Raw genomic sequence first — 20121 nt, forward strand, 5'->3', positions numbered from 1 at the left:
CCATAGCCCTCTATGGACTTCCAAATATCACTTTGCCAATTCCACCAGAACTGTGTTAGCGAAAGCCTTCTTGAGGGGAAAGCTGTAACTCTGTGAGATGATTTCACAGAACACAAAGAAGTTTCTCAGAAAGCTTCTTTCTCTTTGTTATCGGAGGATATTTCCTTGGCTCTATAATCTTCAAAGGGATCCGAAATATCTGTTCTCAGATACCACAGAAATAAAGCTAGCAAAGAGATCCACGAAATACAGATGTAACTTGGTGAGGTGAATTAACAGAACACTGGGCAGTTTCTCAGAAATCTTCTTTCCAGATTTCACCGGAGGATATTTCCTTTTTCACCATAGCCCTCTATGGGCTTCCAAATATTTCTTTGACAATTCCACAAGAACTGTCTTATCGAAAGGCTTCTTGAGGGGAAAGCTGTAACTCTGTGAGATGATTTCACAGAACACAAATAAGTTTCTCAGAAAGTTTCTTTCTCTTTGTTATCGGAGGATATTTCCTTTGGCCCTATACTCTTCAAAGGGATTCGAAACATCAGTTCTCAGATTCCACAGAAATAAGGCTAGTAAAGATATCCACGAAACACAGATGTAACTCTGTGTGATGAATTAACAGAACACTAAGTAGTTTCTCAGAAAGCTTCTTTCCAGATTTCATCTGAGGATATTTCCTTTTTCACCATAGCCCTCTATGGGCTTCCAAATATCACTTTGCCAATTCCACAAGAACTGTCATAGCGAATGGCTTCTTCAGGGGAAAGCTGTAACTCTGTGAGATGATTTCACAGAACACAAAGAAGTTTCTCACAAAGCTTCTTTCTCTTTGTTATCGAAGGATATTTCCTTGGCCCTATAGTCTTCAAAGGGATCCGAAATATCTGTTCTCAGATTCCACAGAAATAAGGCTAGCAAGGAGATCCACGAAATACAGATGTAACTCTGTGAGATGAATTAACAGAACACTAAGCAGTTTCTCAGAAAGCTTCTTTCCAGATTTCATCGGAGGATATTTCCTTTTTCACCATAGCCCTCCATGGTCTTCCAAATATCACTTTGCCCATTCCACAAGAACTGTCTTATCGAAAAACTTCTTGAGGGGAAAGCTGTAAGTCTGTGAGATGATTTCTCTGAACACAAAGGAGTTTCTCAGAAAGCTTCTTTCTCTTTGTTATCGGAGGATATTTCCTTTGGCCCTATAGTCTTCAAAGGGATCCGAAATATCTGTTCTCAGATTCCACAGAAATAAGACAAGCAAAGAGATTCAAGAAACACAGATGTAACTCTGTGAGATGAATTAACAGAACACTGGGCAGTCGCTGAAAGCTTCATTCCAGATTTCATCGGAGGATATTTCCTTTTTCACCGTAGCCCTCTATGGGCTTACAAATATCACTTTGCCAATTCCACACGAACTATCTTAGCAAAAGGCTTCTTGAGGGGAAAGCTGTAACTCTGTGAGATGATTTCACAGAACACCAAGAAGTTTCTCAGAAAGCTTATTTCTCTTTGTTATCGGAGGATATTTCCTTTGGCCCTATAGTCTTCAAAGGGAAAGGAAATATCTGTTGTCATATTCCACAGAAATAAGGCTAGCAAAGAGATCCACGAAATACAGATGTAACTCTGTGAGGTGAATTAACAGAACACTAAGCAGTTTCTCAGAAAGCTTCTTTCCAGATTTCATCGAAGGATATTTCCTTTGTCACCATAGCCCTCTATGGGATTCCAAATATCACTTTGCCAATTCCACAAGAACTGTCATAGCGAAAGGCTTCTTCAGAGGATAGCTGTAAGTCTGTGAGATGATTTCACAGAACACAAAGAAGTTTCTCACAAAGTTTCTTTCTCTTTGTTATCGAAGGATATTTCCTCGGCCCTATACTCTTTAAAGGGATCCGAAATATCTGTTCTCAGATTCCACAGAAATAAGGCTAGCAAGGAGATCCACGAAATACAGATGTAACTCTGTGAGGTGAATTAACAGAACACTAAGCAGTTTCTCAGAAAGCTTCTTTCCAGATTTCATCGGAGGATATTTCCTTTTTCACCCTAGCCCTCAGTGGGCTTCCAAATATCACTTTGCCAATTCCACAAGAACTGTCCTAGCGAAAGGCTTCTTGAGGGGAAAGCTGGAACTCTGTGAGATGATTTCACAGAACACCAAGAAGTTTCTCAGAAAGCTTCTTTCTCTTTGTTATCGGAGGATTTTTCCTTTGGCCTTATCGTCTTCAAAGCGATCCGAAATATCTGTTGTCATATTCCACAGAAATAAGGCTAGCAAAGAGATCCACGAACTACAGAGGTAACTCTGTGAGATGAATTAACAGTACACTAAGCAGTTTCTCAGAAAGCTTCTTTCCAGATTTCATCGGAGGATATTTCCTTTTTCTCCATAGCCCTCTATGGGCTTCCAAATATCACTTTGCAATTCCAGAAGAACTGTCTTAGCGAAAGGCTTCTTGAGGGGGAAGCTGTAACTCTGTGAGATGATTTCACAGAACACAAAGAAGTTTCTCAGAAAGCTTCTTTCTCTTTGTTATCGGAGGATGTGTCCTTTGGCCTATAGCCTTCAAAGCGATCCGAAATATCTGTTGTCCGATTACACAGAAATAAGGCTAGCAAGGAGTTCCACGAAATACAGACGTAACTATGTGAGATGAATTAACAGAACACTAAGCAGTTTCTCAGAAAGATTCATTCCAGATTTCATCGGAGGATATTTCCTTTTTCACCATAGCCCTCTATGGTCTTCCAAATATCACTTTGCCAATTCCACAAGAACTGTCTTAGTAAAAGACTTCTTGGGGGGAAAGCTGTAACTCTGTGAGGTGAATTCACAGAACCCAAAGAAGTTTCTCAAAGCTTCTTTCTCTTTGTTATCGGAGGATATTTCCTTTGGCCCTATAGTCTTCAAAGGGATCCGAAATATCTGTTCTCAGATTCCATAGAAATAAGGCTAGCAAAGAGATCCACGAAATACAGATGTAACTCCGGGAGATGAATTAACAGAACACTAAGCAGTTTCTCAGAAAGCTTCTTTCCAGATTTCATCGGAAGATATTTCCTTTTTCACCACAGCCCTCTAGGGGTTCCAAATATCACTTTGCCAACTCCACAGGAACTGTCTTAGCGAAAGGCTTCTTGAGGGGAAAGCTGTAACTCTGTGAGATGATTTCACAGAACCCAAAGATGTTTCTCAAAAACCTTCTTTCTCTTTGTTATCAGAGGATATTTCCTTTGGCAATATAGTCTTCAAAGGAATCCGAAATATCTGTTCTCAGATTCCACAGAAATAAGGCTAGCAAAGAGTTCCACGAAATAGAGATGTAACTCTGTGAGGTGAATTAACAGAACTCTAAGCAGTTTCTCAGAAAGCTTCTTTCCAGATTTCTTCGGAGGATATTTCCTTTTTCACCATAGCCCTCTATGGGCTTCGAAATATCACTTTGCCAATTCCACAAGATCTGTCTTAGCGAAAAGCTTCTTGAGGGGAAAGCTGTAACTCTGTGACATGATTTCTCAGAACACAAAGGAGTTTCTCAGAAAGCTTCTTTCTCTTTGTTATCGAAGGATATTTCCTTGGCGCTATAGTCTTTAAAGGGATCCGAAATATCTGTTCTCAGATTCCACAGAAATAAGGCTAGCAAGGAGATCCAAGAAATGCAGACGTAACTCTGTGAGGTGAATTAACAGAACACTAAGCAGTTTCTCAGAAAGCTTCTTTCCAGATTTCATCGGGGGATATTTCCTTTTTCACCATAGCCCTCTGTGGGCTTCCAAATATCACTTTGCCAATTCCACAAGAACTGTCTTAGCGAAAGGCTTCTAGAGGGGAAAGCTGTAACTCTGTGAGATGATTTCACAGAACACAAAGAAGTTTCTCAGAAAGCTTCCTTCTCTTTGTTATCGGAGGATATTTCCTTTGGCCCTATAGTCTTCAAAGGGATCCCATATATCAGTTCTCAGATTCCACAGAAATAAGGCTAGCAAAGAGATCCACGAAATACAGATGTAACTCTGTGAGATGAATTAACAGAACACTAAGCAGTTTCTCAGAAAGCTTCTTTCCAGATTTAATAGGAGGATATTTCCTTTTTCACCATAGCCCTCTATGGGCTTCCAAATATCACTTTGCCAATTCCACAAGAACTGTCTTAGCGAAAGGATTCTTGAGGGGAAATCTGTAACTCTGTCAGATGATTTCACACAACCCCAAGAAGTTTCTCAGAAACCTTCTTTCTCTTTGTTATCGGAGGATATTTCCTTTTGCCCTATAGTCTTCAAAGGGATCCGAAATATCTGTTCTCAGATTCCACAGAAATAAGGGAAGCACAGAGATACACGAAATACAGATGTAACACTGTGCGTGAAAGTCACACATCACAGAGCAGTTTCTCAGCAAGCTTCTTTCCTGATTTCATCAGAGGTTATTTCATTTTTCACCATAGCCCTCTATGGGCTTCCAAATATCACTTTGCCATTTCCACAAGAAATGTCTTAGCGAAAGCCTTACTGAGGGGAAAGCTGTAACTCTGTGAGATGATTTCACAGAACACAAAGAAATTTCTCACAAAGCTTCTTTCTCTTTGTTATCGAAGAATATTTCCCTTGGCCCTATAGTCTTTAAAGGTATCCAAAATATCTGTTCTCAGATTCCACAGAAATAAAGCTAGCAAACAGATCGATGAAATACAGATGTAACTCTGGGAGTTGAATTAACAGAACACTAAGCAGTTTCTCAGAAAGCTTCTTTCCAGATTTCATCGGAGGATATTTCCTTTTTCACCATAGCTCTCTATGGGCTTCCAAATATCACTTTGCCAATTCCACAAGAACTGTCTTAGCGAAAGGCTTCTTGAGGGGAAAGCTGTAACTCTGTGAGATGATTTCACAGAACACAAAGAAGTTTCTCAGAAAGCTTCTTTCTCTTTGTTATCGGAGGATATTTCCTTTGGCACTATAGTCTTCATAGGGATCCGATATATCTGTTCTCAGATTCCACAGAAAAAAGGCTAGCAAAGAGATCCACGAAATACAGATGTAACTCTGTGAGATGAATTAACAGAACACTCAGCAGTTTCTCAGAAAGCTTCTTTCCAGATTTCATCGGAGGATATTTCCTTATTCACCATAGCCCTCTAAGGGCTTCCAAATATCACTTTGCCAATTTCACAAGAACTGTCATAGCGAAAGGCTTCTTCAGGGGAAAGGTGTAACTCTGTGAGATGATTTCACAGAACACAAATAAGTTTCTCACAAAGCTTCTTTCTCTTTGTTTACGAAGGATATTTCCCTTGGCCCTATAGTCTTTAAAGGGAACTGAAATATCTGTTCTCAGATTCCACAGAAATAAGGCTAGCAAGGAGATCCACGAAATAAAGACGTAATTATGTGAGATGAATTAACAGAACACTAAGCAGTTTCTCAGAAAGCTTCATTCCAGATTACTTCCGAGGATATTTCTTCTTCACCTCAGCCCTCTATGGTCTTCCAAATATCACTTTGCCAATTCCACAAGAACTGTCTTAGCGAAAGACTTCTTGAGGGGAAAGCTGTAACTCTGTGAGATGATTTCACAGAACACAAAGAAGTTTCTCACAAAACTTCTTTCTCTTTTTTATCGGAGGATATTTCCTTTGGCCCCATAGTCTTCAAAGGGATCCGAAATATCTGTTCTCAGACTCCACAGAAATGAGGCTAGCAAAGAGATCCAGGAAACACAGATGTAACTCTGTGAGATGAATTAAGAGAATACTAAGCAGTTTCTCAGAAAGCTTCTTTCCAGATTTCATCGGAGGATATTTCCTTTTTCACCATAGCCCTCTAAGGGCTTCCAAATATCACCTTGGCAATTCCACAAGAACTGTCTTAGCGAAAGGCTTCTTGAGGGGAAAGCTGTAACTCTGTGAGATGATTTCAGAGAACACAAAGAAGTTTCTCAGAAAGCTTTGTTATCTTTGTTATCGGAGGATAGTTCCTTTTGCCCTATAGTCTTCTAAGGGATCCGAAATATCTGTTCTCAGATTCCACAGAAAAAAGGCTAGCAAAGAGATCCACGAAATACAGATATAACACTGTGAGTGGAAGTCACACATCACAGAGCAGTTTCTCAGAAAGCTTCTTTCCAGATTTCATCGGAGGATATTTCCTTTTTCTCCATAGCCCTCTATGGGCTTCCAAATATCACTTTGCCATTTCCACCAGAACTGTGTTAGCGAAAGCCTTCTTGAGGGGAAAGCTGTAACTCTGTGAGATGATTTCACAGAACACAAAGAAGTTTCTCAGAAAGCTTCTTTCTCTTTGTTATCGGAGGATATTTCCTTTGGCTCTATAGTCTTCAAAGGGATCCGAAATATCTGTTCTCAGATACCACAGAAATAAAGCTAGCAAAGAGATCCACGAAATACAGATGTAACTTGGTGAGGTGAATTAACAGAACACTGGGCAGTTTCTCAGAAATCTTCTTTCCAGATTTCACCGGAGGATATTTCGTTTTTCACCATAGCCCTCTATGGGCTTCCAAATATTTCTTTGACAATTCCACAAGAACTGTCTTATCGAAAGGCTTCTTGAGGGGAAAGCTGTAACTCTGTGAGATGATTTCACAGAACACAAATAAGTTTCTCAGAAAGTTTCTTTCTCTTTGTTATCGGAGGATATTTCCTTTGGCCCTATACTCTTCAAAGGGATTCGAAACATCAGTTCTCAGATTCCACAGAAATAAGGCTAGTAAAGATATCCACGAAACACAGATGTAACTCTGTGTGATGAATTAACAGAACACTAAGTAGTTTCTCAGAAAGCTTCTTTCCAGATTTCATCTGAGGATATTTCCTTTTTCACCATAGCCCTCTATGGGCTTCCAAATATCACTTTGCCAATTCCACAAGAACTGTCATAGCAAATGGCTTCTTCAGGGGAAAGCTGTAACTCTGTGAGATGATTTCACAGAACACAAAGAAGTTTCTCACAAAGCTTCTTTCTCTTTGTTATCGAAGGATATTTCCTTGGCCCTATAGTCTTCAAAGGGATCCGAAATATCTGTTCTCAGATTCCACAGAAATAAGACAAGCAAAGAGATCCAAGAAACACCGATGTTACTCTGTGAGATGAATTAACAGAACACTGGGCAGTCGCTGAAAGCTTCATTCCAGATTTCATCGGAGGATATTTCCTTTGGCCCTATAGTCTTCAAAGCGATCCGAAATATCTGTTCTCAGATTCCAGGCAAATACGGCTACCAAAGAGATCCACGAAATACAGATGTAATTCTGTGAGATGAATTAACAGAACACTGGGCAGTTTCTCAGAAAGCTTCTTTCCAGATTTCATCGGAGGATATTTCCTTTTTCACCATAGCCCTCTATTGCCTTCCAAATATCACTTTGCCAATTCCACAAGAACAGTCTTAGCGAAAGGCTTCTTGAGGGGAAAGCTGTAACTCTGTGAGATGATTTCACAGAACACAAAGGAGTTTCGCAGAAAGCTACTTTCTCTTTGTTTTCAGAGGATATTTTCTTTGGCAATATTGTCTTCAAAGGAATCTGAAATATCTGTTCTCAGATTCCACAGAAATAAGGCTAGCAAAGAGATCCACGAAATACAGATGTAACTCTGTGAGGTGAATTAACAGAACACTAAGCGGTTTCTCAGAAAGCTTCTTTCCAGATTTCATCGGAGGATATTTCCTTTTTCACCATAGCCCTCTATGGGCTTCGAAATATCACTTTGCCAATTCCACAAGAACTGTCTTAGCGTAAAGTTTCTTTAGGGGAAAGCTGTAACTCTGTGAGATGATTTCACAGAACACAAAGGAGTTTCTCAGAAAGCTCCTTTCTCTTTGTTATCGGAGGATATTTCCTTTGGCCATATAGTCTTCAAAGGGATCCGAAATATCAGTTCTCAGATTCCACAGAAAAAAGGCTAGCAAAGAGATCCACGAAATACATATGTAACTCTGTGAGATGAATTAACAGAACACTAAGCAGTTTCTCAGAAAGCTTCCTTCCAGATTTCATCGGAGGATATTTCCTTTTTCGCCATAGCCCTCTATGGGCTTCCAAATATCACTTTGCCAATTCCACAAGAACTGTCTTAGCGAAAGGCTTCTTGAGGGGAAAGCTGTAGCTCTGTGAGATGATTTCACAGAACACAAACAAGTTTCTCAGAAAGCTTCTTTCTCTTTGTTATCGGAGTATATTTCCTTTGGCCCTATAGTCTTCAAAGGGAAAGGAAATATCTGTTGTCATATTCCACAGACATAAGGCTAGCAAAGAGATCCACGAAATACAGATGTAAATCTGTGAGGTGAATTATCAGAACACTAAGCAGTTTCTCAGAAAGCTTCTTCGCAGATTTCATCGGAGGATATTTCCTTTTTCATCATATCCCTCTGTGGGCTTCCAAATATCACTTTGCCAATTCCACAAGAACTTTCCTAGCGAAAGGCTTCTTGAGGGGAAAGCTGTAACTCTGTGAGATGATTTCACAGAACACAAGGAAGTTTCTCAGAAAGCTTCTTTCTCTTTGTTATCGGAGGATATTTCCTTTGGCCCCGTAGTCTTCAAAGGGATCCAAAATATCTGTTCTCAGATTCCACGGAAATAAGGCTAGCAAAGAGATCCACGAAATGCAGATGTAATTCTGTGAGATGAATTAACAGAACACTAAGCAGTTTCTCAGAAAGCTTCTTCTCAGATTTCATAGGAGGATATTTCCTTTTTCACAATAGCCCTCTATGGGCTTCCAAATATCACTTTGCCAATTCCACAAGAACTGTCTTAGCGAAAGGCTTCTTGAGGGGAAAGCTGTAACTCTGTGAGATGATTTCACAGGACACAAAGAAGTTTCTCAGAAAGCTTCTTTCTCTTTGTTATCGGAGGATATTTCCTTAGGCCCTATAGTATTCAAAGGGATTCGAAATATCTGTTCTCAGATTCCACAGAAATAAGGCTAGCAAAGAGATCCACGAAATACAGATGTAACTCTGGAAAATGAATTAACAGAACACTAAGTAGTTTCTCAGAAAGCTTCTTTCCAGATTTCATCGGAGGATATTTCCTTTTTCACCCTAGCCCTCTATTGCCTTCCAAATATCACTTTGCCAATTCCACAAGAACAGTCTCATCGAAAGGCTTCTTGAGGGGAAAGCTGTAACTCTGTGAGATGATTTCACAGAACACAAAGGAGTTTCTCAGAAAGCTACTTTCTCTTTGTTATCAGAGGATATTTTCTTTGGCAATATTGTCTTCAAAGGAATCTGAAATATCTGTTCTCAGATTCTACAGAAATAAGGCTAGCAAAGAGATCCACGAAATACAGATGTAACTCTGTGAGGTGAATTAACAGAACACTAAGGGGTTTCTCAGAAAGCTTCTTTCCAGATTTCATCGGAGGATATTTCCTTTTTCACCATAGCCCTCTATGGGCTTCGAAATATCACTTTGCCAATTCCACAAGAACTGTCTTAGCGTAAAGTTTCTTTAGGGGAAAGCTGTAACTCTGTGAGATGATTTCACAGAACACAAAGGAGTTTCTCAGAAAGCTCCTTTCTCTTTGTTATCGGAGGATATTTCCTTTGGCCATATAGTATTCAAAGGGATCCGAAATATCAGTTCTCAGATTCCACAGAAAAAAGGCTAGCAAAGAGATCCACGAAATACATATGTAACTCTGTGAGATGAATTAACAGAACACTAAGCAGTTTCTCAGAAAGCTTCCTTCCAGATTTCATCGGAGGATATTTCCTTTTTCGCCATAGCCCTCTATGGGCTTCCAAATATCACTTTGCCTATTCCACAAGAACTGTCTTAGCGAAAGGCTTCTTGAGGGGAAAGCTGTAGCTCTGTGAGATGATTTCACAGAACACAAACAAGTTTCTCAGAAAGCTTCTTTCTCTTTGTTATCGGAGGATATTTCCTTTGGCCCTATAGTCTTCAAAGGGAAAGGAAATATCTGTTGTCATATTCCACAGAAATAAGGCTAGCAAAGAGATCCACGAAATACAGATGTAACTCTATGAGGTGAATTATCAGAACACTAAGCAGTTTCTCAGAAAGCTTCTTTCCAGATTTCATCGGAGGATATTTCCTTTTTCACCATAGCCCTCTGTGGGCTTCCAAATATCACTTTGCCAATTCCACAAGAACTTTCCTAGCGAAAGGCTTCTTGAGGGAAAAGCTGTAACTCTGTGAGATGATTTCACAGAACACAAAGAAGTTTCTCAGAAAGCTTCTTTCTCTTTGTTATCTCAGGATATTTCCTTTGGCCCCGTAGTCTTCAAAGGGATCCGAAATATCTGTTCTCAGATTCCACGGAAATAAGGCTACCAAAGAGATCCACGAAATACAGATGTAATTCTTTGAGATGAATTAACAGAACACTAAGCTGTTTCTCAGAAAGCTTCTTCTCAGATTTCATAGGAGGATATTTCCTTTTTCACAATAGCCCTCTATGGGCTTCCAAATATCACTTTGCCAATTCCACAAGAACTGTCTTAGCGAAAGGCTTCTTGAGGGGAAAGCTGTAACTCTGTGAGATGATTTCACAGAACACAAAGAAGTTTCTCAGAAAGCTTCTTTCTCTTTGTTATCGGAGGATATTTCCTTAGGCCCTATAGTATTCAAAGGGATTCGAAATATCTGTTCTCAGATTCCACAGAAATAAGGCTAGCAAAGAGATACACGAAATACAGATGTAACTCTGTGAGATGAATTAACAGAACACTAAGCAGTTTCTCAGAAGGCTTCTTTCCAGATTTCATCGGAGGATAATTCCTTTGTCACCATAGCCCTCTATGGGATTCCAAATATCACTTTGCGAATTCCACAAGAACTGCCTTAGCGAAAGGCTTCTTGATGGGAAAGCTGTAACTCTGTGAGATGATTTCACGGAAAACAAAGAAATTTCTCAGAAATCTTCTTTCTCTTTTTTATCGTAGGATATTTCCTTTGGCCCTATAGTCTTCACAGCAATCCGAAATATCTGTTGTCAGATTACACAGAAATAAGGCTAGCAAAGGTATCCACGAAATACAGATGTAACTCTGGGAGATGAATTAACAGAACACTAAGCCGTTTCTCAGAAAGCTTCTTTCCAGATTTCATCGGAGGATATTTCCTTTTTCACCATAGCCCTCTATGGGTTTCCAAATATCACTTTTCCAATTCCACAAGAACTGTCTTAGCGAAAGGCTTCTTGAGGGGAAAGCTGTAACTCTGTGAGATGATTTCACAGAACACAAAGAAGTTTCTCAGAAAGCTTCTTTCTCTTTGTTATCAGAGGATATTTCCTTTGGCCCTATAGTCTTCAAAGGGATCCAAAATATCTGTTGTCAGATTCCACAGAAATAAGGTTAGCAAAGAGTTCCACGAAATACAGATGTAACTCTGGGAGATGAATTAACAGAACACTAAGCAGTTTCTCAGAAAGCTTCTTACCAGATTTCATAGGAGGATATTTCCTTTTTCACCATAGCTCTCTATAGGCTGCCAAATATCACTTTGCAATTCCAGAAGAACTGTCTTAACGAAAGGCTTCTTGAGGGGAAAGCTGTAACTCTGTGAGATGATTTCACAGAACACAAAGAAGTTTCTCAGAAAGCTTCTTTCTCTTTGCTATCGGGGGATATTTCCATTGGCCCTATCGTCTTCAAGGGGATCCGAAATATCTGTTCACAGATTCCACAGAAATAAGGCTAGCAAAGAGATCACGAAATACAGATGTAACTCTGTCAGATGAATTAACAGAACACTAAGCATTTTCTCAGAAAGCTTCTTTCCAGATTTCATCGGAGGAAATTTCCTTTTTCAGTATAGCCCTCTATGGGCTTCCAAATATCACCTTTCCAATTCCGCAAGAACTGTCTTAGTGAAAGGCTTCTTGAGGGGAATGCTGTAACTCTGTGAAATGATTTCACAGAACACAAAGAAGTTTCTCAGAAAGCTTCTTTCTCGTTGTTATTGGAGGATATTTCCTTTGGCCCTATAGTCTTCAAAGGGATCCGAAATATCTGTTCTCAGATTCCACAGAAATAAGGCTAGCAAAGAGATCCACGAAATACAGATGTAACGCTGGGAGATGAATTTACAGAACACTAAGCAGTTTCGCAGAAAGCTTCTTTCCAGATTTCATCAGAGGATATTTCCTTTTTCACCAGAGCTAGCCCACTATGGGCTTCCAAATATCACTTTGCCAATTCCACAAGAACTGACTTAGCGAAAGGCTTCTTGAGGGGAAAGCTGTAACTCTGTGAGATGATTTCGCAGAACACAAAGAAGTTTCTCAGAAAGCTTCTTTCTCTTTGTTATCGGAGGATATTTCCTTTGGCCCTATAGTCTTCAAAGGGATCCGAAATATCTGTTCTCAGATTCCACAGAAATAAAGCTAGCAAAGAGATCCACGAAGTACAGATGTAATTTGGTGAGGTGAATTAACAGAACACTAAGCAGTTTCTCAGAAGGCTTCTTTCCAGATTTCATCGGAGGATATTTCCTTTTTCAACATAGCCCTCTATGGGCTTCCAAATATCACTTTGTCAATTCCACAAGAACTGTCTTAGGGAAGGCTTCCTGAGGGGAAAGTTGTAACTCTGTGAGATGATTTCACAGAACAGAAAGAAGTTTCTCAGAAAGTTTCTTTCTCTTTGTTATTGGAGGATATTTCCTTTGGCCCTTTACTCTTCAAAGGGATCCGAAATATCAGTTCTCAGATTCCACAGAAATAAGGCTACTAAAGATATCCGCGAAATACAGATGTAACTCTTTGAGATGAATTAACAGAACACTAAGCAGTCTCTCAGAGAGCTTCTTTCCAGATTTCATGGGAGGATATTTCGTTTTTCACCATAGCCCTCTATGGGCTTCCAAATATCACTGCCAATTCCACAAGAACTGTCATAGCGAAAGTCTTCTTCAGGGGAAAGCTGTAACTCTGTGAGATGATTTCACAGAACACAAAGTAGTTTCTCACAAAGCTTCTTTCCTTTGTTATCGGAGGATATTTCCTTGGCCCTATAGTCTTTAAAGGGATCCGAAATATCTGTTCTCAGATTCCACAGAAATAAGCATAGCAAGGAGATCCACCAAATACAGATGTAACTCTGTGAGATGAATTAACAGAACACTAAGCAGTTTCTCAGAAATCTTCTTTCCAGATTTCATCGGAGGATTTTTCCTTTTTCAGCATAGCCCTCTATGGGCTTCCAAATATCACTTTTCCATTTCCGCAAGAACTGTCTTAGCGAAAGGCTACCTGAGGGGAAAGCTGTAACTCTGTCAGATGATTTCACAGAACACTAAGACGTTTCTCAGAAAGCTTCTTTCTCGTTGTTATCGGAGGATATTTCCTTTGGCCCTATAGTCTTCAAAGGGATCCGAAATATCTGTTCTCAGATTCCACAGAAATAAGGCTTGCAAAGAGATCCACAAAATACAGATGTAACGCTGGGAGATGAATTAATAGAACACTAAGCAGTTTCGCAGAAAGCTTCTTTCCAGATTTCATCGGAGCATATTTCCTTTTTCACCATAGCTAGCCCTCTATGGGCTTCCAAATATCCCTTTGCCAATTCCACAAGAACTGACTTAGCGAAAGGCTTCTTGAGGGGAAAGCTGTAACTCTGTGAGATGATTTCACAGAACACAAAGAAGTTTCTCAGAAAGCTTCTTTCTCTTCGTTATCGGAGGATATTTCTTTTGGCCCTATACTCTTCAAAGTGATCCGAAATATCTGTTGTCAGATTCCACAGAAATAAGGTTAGCAAAGACATCCACGAAATACAGCTGTAACTCTGGGAGATGAATTAACAGAACACTAAGCAGTTTCTCTGAAAGCTTCTTACCAGATTTCATCGGAGGATATTTCCTTTTTCATCATAGCTCTCTATAGGCTGCCAAATATCACTTGGCAATTCCACAAGAACTGTCTTAACGAAAGGCTTCTTGAGGGGAAAGCTGTAACTCTGTGAGATGATTTCACAGAACACAAAGAAGTTTCTCAGAAAGCTTCTTTCTCTTTGCTATCGGGGGATATTTCCATTGGCCCTATCGTCTTCAAGGGGATCCGAAATATCTGTTCACAGATTCCACAGAAATAAGGCTAGCAAAGAGATCACGAAATACAGATGTAACTCTGTCAGATGAATTAACAGAACACTAAGCAGTTTCTCAGAAGGCTTCTTTCCAGATTTCATCGGAGGATATTTCCTTTTTCAACATAGCCCTCTATGGGCTTCCAAATATCACTTTGTCAATTCCACAAGAACTGTCTTAGGGAAGGCTTCTTGAGGTGAAAGCTGTAACTCTTTTAGATGATTTCACAGAACACAAAGAAGTTTCTCAGAAAGCTTCTTTATCTTTGTTATCGGAGGATATTTCCTTTGGCCCTAAAGTCTTCAAAGGGATCCGAAATATCTGTTGTCAGATTCCACAGAAATAAGGCTAGCAAAGAGATCCACGAAATAAAGATGTAACTCTGGGAGATGAATTAACAGAACACTAAGCAGTTTCTCAGAAAGCTTCTTTCCAGATTTCATCGGAGGATATTTCCTTTTTCACCATAGCCCTCTAAGGGCTTCCAAACATCACTTTGCCAATTCTGCGAGAACTGTCTTAGCGAAAGGCTTCTAGAGGGGAAAGCTGTAACTCTGTGAGATGATTTCACAGAACACAAAGGAGTTTCTCAGAAAGCTTCTTTCTCTTTGTTATCGGAGGATATTTCCTTTGGCCCTATAGTCTTCACAGGGATCCGAATATCTGTTCTCAGATTCCACAGAAATAAGGCTAGCAAAGAGATCACGAAACACAGATGTAACTCTGGGAGATGAATTAACAGACCACTAAGCAGTTTCTCAGAAAGCTTCTTTCCAGATTTCATCGGAGGATATTTCCTTTTTCAGCATAGCCCTCTATGGGCTTCCAAATATCACTTTGCCAATTCCACAAGAACTGTCTTAGCGAAAGCCTTCTTGAGGGGATAGCTGTAACTCTGTGAGATGATTTCACAGAACATAAAAAAGTTTCTCAGAAAGCTTCTTTCTCTTTGTTATCGGAGGATATTTCCTTTGGCCCTGTCGTCTTCAAAGGGAAAGGAAATATCTGTTTTCAGATTCCACAGAAATAAGGCTAGCAAAGAGATCCACGAAATACAGATGTAACTCTGGGAGATGAATTAACAGAATACTAAGCAATTTCTCAAAAAGCTTCTTTCCAGATTTCATCGGAGGATATTTCCCTTTTCACCATAGCCCTCTAACGGCTTCCAAATATCACTTTGCCAATTCCGCGAAAACTGTCTTAGCGAAAGGCTTCTAGAGGGGAAAGCTGTAACTCTGTGAGATGATTTCACAGAACACAAAGGAGTTTCTCAGAAAGTTTCTTTCTCTTTGTTATCGGATGATATTTCCTTTGGTCCTATTGTCTTCAAAGGGATCCGAAATATCTGTTCTCAGATTCCACAGAAATAAGGCTAGCAAAGAGATCCACGAAATACAGATATAACGCTGAGAAATGAATTAACAGAACACTAAGCAGTTTCTCAGAAAGCTTCTTTCCAGATTTCATCGGAGGATATTTCCTTTTTCACCATAGCTAGTCCTCTATGGGCTTCCAAATATCACTTTGCCAATTCCACAAGAACTGACTTAGCGAAAGGCTTCTTAGAGGAAAGCTGTAACTCTGAGAGATGATTTCACAGAACACAAAGAAGTTTCTCAGAAACCTTCTTTACTTTGTTATTGGAGGATATTTCCTTTGGCCCTATAGTCTTCAAAGGGATTCGAAACATCAGTTCTCAGATTCCACAGAAATAAGGCTAGTAAAGATATCCACGAAACACAGATGTAACTCTGTGTGATGAATTAACAGAACACTAAGTAGTTTCTCAGAAAGCTTCTTTCCAGATTTCATCTGAGGATATTTCCTTTTTCACCATAGCCCTCTATGGGCTTCCAAATATCACTTTGCCAATTCCACAAGAACTGTCATAGCAAATGGCTTCTTCAGGGGAAAGCTGTAACTCTGTGAGATGATTTCACAGAACACAAAGAAGTTTCTCACAAAGCTTCTTTCTCTTTGTTATCGAAGGATATTTCCTTGGCCCTATAGTCTTCAAAGGGATCCGAAATATCTGTTCTCAGATTCCACAGAAATAAGACAAGCAAAGAGATCCAAGAAACACCGATGTTACTCTGTGAGATGAATTAACAGAACACTGGGCAGTCGCTGAAAGCTTCATTCCAGATTTCATCGGAGGATATTTCCTTTGGCCCTATAGTCTTCAAAGCAATCCGAAATATCTGTTCTCAGATTCCAGGCAAATACGGCTACCAAAGAGATCCACGAAATACAGATGTAATTCTGTGAGATGAATTAACAGAACACTGGGCAGTTTCTCAGAAAGCTTCTTTCCAGATTTCATCGGAGGATATTTCCTTTTTCACCATAGCCCTCTATTGCCTTCCAAATATCACTTTGCCAATTCCACAAGAACAGTCTTAGCGAAAGGCTTCTTGAGGGGAAAGCTGTAACTCTGTGAGATGATTTCACAGAACACAAAGGAGTTTCGCAGAAAGCTACTTTCTCTTTGTTTTCAGAGGATATTTTCTTTGGCAATATTGTCTTCAAAGGAATCTGAAATATCTGTTCTCAGATTCCACAGAAATAAGGCTAGCAAAGAGATCCACGAAATACAGATGTAACTCTGTGAGGTGAATTAACAGAACACTAAGCGGTTTCTCAGAAAGCTTCTTTCCAGATTTCATCGGAGGATATTTCCTTTTTCACCATAGCCCTCTATGGGCTTCGAAATATCACTTTGCCAATTCCACAAGAACTGTCTTAGCGTAAAGTTTCTTTAGGGGAAAGCTGTAACTCTGTGAGATGATTTCACAGAACACAAAGGAGTTTCTCAGAAAGCTCCTTTCTCTTTGTTATCGGAGGATATTTCCTTTGGCCATATAGTCTTCAAAGGGATCCGAAATATCAGTTCTCAGATTCCACAGAAAAAAGGCTAGCAAAGAGATCCACGAAATACATATGTAACTCTGTGAGATGAATTAACAGAACACTAAGCAGTTTCTCAGAAAGCTTCCTTCCAGATTTCATCGGAGGATATTTCCTTTTTCGCCATAGCCCTCTATGGGCTTCCAAATATCACTTTGCCAATTCCACAAGAACTGTCTTAGCGAAAGGCTTCTTGAGGGGAAAGCTGTAGCTCTGTGAGATGATTTCACAGAACACAAACAAGTTTCTCAGAAAGCTTCTTTCTCTTTGTTATCGGAGTATATTTCCTTTGGCCCTATAGTCTTCAAAGGGAAAGGAAATATCTGTTGTCATATTCCACAGACATAAGGCTAGCAAAGAGATCCACGAAATACAGATGTAAATCTGTGAGGTGAATTATCAGAACACTAAGCAGTTTCTCAGAAAGCTTCTTCGCAGATTTCATCGGAGGATATTTCCTTTTTCATCATATCCCTCTGTGGGCTTCCAAATATCACTTTGCCAATTCCACAAGAACTTTCCTAGCGAAAGGCTTCTTGAGGGGAAAGCTGTAACTCTGTGAGATGATTTCACAGAACACAAGGAAGTTTCTCAGAAAGCTTCTTTCTCTTTGTTATCGGAGGATATTTCCTTTGGCCCCGTAGTCTTCAAAGGGATCCAAAATATCTGTTCTCAGATTCCACGGAAATAAGGCTAGCAAAGAGATCCACGAAATGCAGATGTAATTCTGTGAGATGAATTAACAGAACACTAAGCAGTTTCTCAGAAAGCTTCTTCTCAGATTTCATAGGAGGATATTTCCTTTTTCACAATAGCCCTCTATGGGCTTCCAAATATCACTTTGCCAATTCCACAAGAACTGTCTTAGCGAAAGGCTTCTTGAGGGGAAAGCTGTAACTCTGTGAGATGATTTCACAGGACACAAAGAAGTTTCTCAGAAAGCTTCTTTCTCTTTGTTATCGGAGGATATTTCCTTAGGCCCTATAGTATTCAAAGGGATTCGAAATATCTGTTCTCAGATTCCACAGAAATAAGGCTAGCAAAGAGATCCACGAAATACAGATGTAACTCTGGAAAATGAATTAACAGAACACTAAGTAGTTTCTCAGAAAGCTTCTTTCCAGATTTCATCGGAGGATATTTCCTTTTTCACCCTAGCCCTCTATTGCCTTCCAAATATCACTTTGCCAATTCCACAAGAACAGTCTCATCGAAAGGCTTCTTGAGGGGAAAGCTGTAACTCTGTGAGATGATTTCACAGAACACAAAGGAGTTTCTCAGAAAGCTACTTTCTCTTTGTTATCAGAGGATATTTTCTTTGGCAATATTGTCTTCAAAGGAATCTGAAATATCTGTTCTCAGATTCTACAGAAATAAGGCTAGCAAAGAGATCCACGAAATACAGATGTAACTCTGTGAGGTGAATTAACAGAACACTAAGGGGTTTCTCAGAAAGCTTCTTTCCAGATTTCATCGGAGGATATTTCCTTTTTCACCATAGCCCTCTATGGGCTTCGAAATATCACTTTGCCAATTCCACAAGAACTGTCTTAGCGTAAAGTTTCTTTAGGGGAAAGCTGTAACTCTGTGAGATGATTTCACAGAACACAAAGGAGTTTCTCAGAAAGCTCCTTTCTCTTTGTTATCGGAGGATATTTCCTTTGGCCATATAGTATTCAAAGGGATCCGAAATATCAGTTCTCAGATTCCACAGAAAAAAGGCTAGCAAAGAGATCCACGAAATACATATGTAACTCTGTGAGATGAATTAACAGAACACTAAGCAGTTTCTCAGAAAGCTTCCTTCCAGATTTCATCGGAGGATATTTCCTTTTTCGCCATAGCCCTCTATGGGCTTCCAAATATCACTTTGCCTATTCCACAAGAACTGTCTTAGCGAAAGGCTTCTTGAGGGGAAAGCTGTAGCTCTGTGAGATGATTTCACAGAACACAAACAAGTTTCTCAGAAAGCTTCTTTCTCTTTGTTATCGGAGGATATTTCCTTTGGCCCTATAGTCTTCAAAGGGAAAGGAAATATCTGTTGTCATATTCCACAGAAATAAGGCTAGCAAAGAGATCCACGAAATACAGATGTAACTCTATGAGGTGAATTATCAGAACACTAAGCAGTTTCTCAGAAAGCTTCTTTCCAGATTTCATCGGAGGATATTTCCTTTTTCACCATAGCCCTCTGTGGGCTTCCAAATATCACTTTGCCAATTCCACAAGAACTTTCCTAGCGAAAGGCTTCTTGAGGGAAAAGCTGTAACTCTGTGAGATGATTTCACAGAACACAAAGAAGTTTCTCAGAAAGCTTCTTTCTCTTTGTTATCTCAGGATATTTCCTTTGGCCCCGTAGTCTTCAAAGGGATCCGAAATATCTGTTCTCAGATTCCACGGAAATAAGGCTACCAAAGAGATCCACGAAATACAGATGTAATTCTTTGAGATGAATTAACAGAACACTAAGCTGTTTCTCAGAAAGCTTCTTCTCAGATTTCATAGGAGGATATTTCCTTTTTCACAATAGCCCTCTATGGGCTTCCAAATATCACTTTGCCAATTCCACAAGAACTGTCTTAGCGAAAGGCTTCTTGAGGGGAAAGCTGTAACTCTGTGAGATGATTTCACAGAACACAAAGAAGTTTCTCAGAAAGCTTCTTTCTCTTTGTTATCGGAGGATATTTCCTTAGGCCCTATAGTATTCAAAGGGATTCGAAATATCTGTTCTCAGATTCCACAGAAATAAGGCTAGCAAAGAGATACACGAAATACAGATGTAACTCTGTGAGATGAATTAACAGAACACTAAGCAGTTTCTCAGAAGGCTTCTTTCCAGATTTCATCGGAGGATAATTCCTTTGTCACCATAGCCCTCTATGGGATTCCAAATATCACTTTGCGAATTCCACAAGAACTGCCTTAGCGAAAGGCTTCTTGATGGGAAAGCTGTAACTCTGTGAGATGATTTCACGGAAAACAAAGAAATTTCTCAGAAATCTTCTTTCTCTTTTTTATCGTAGGATATTTCCTTTGGCCCTATAGTCTTCACAGCAATCCGAAATATCTGTTGTCAGATTACACAGAAATAAGGCTAGCAAAGGTATCCACGAAA

Source organism: Macaca fascicularis, chromosome 16 (genome assembly GCF_037993035.2).
Source record: "Macaca fascicularis isolate 582-1 chromosome 16, T2T-MFA8v1.1".
NCBI classification, from domain to species: Eukaryota; Metazoa; Chordata; class Mammalia; order Primates; family Cercopithecidae; genus Macaca; species Macaca fascicularis.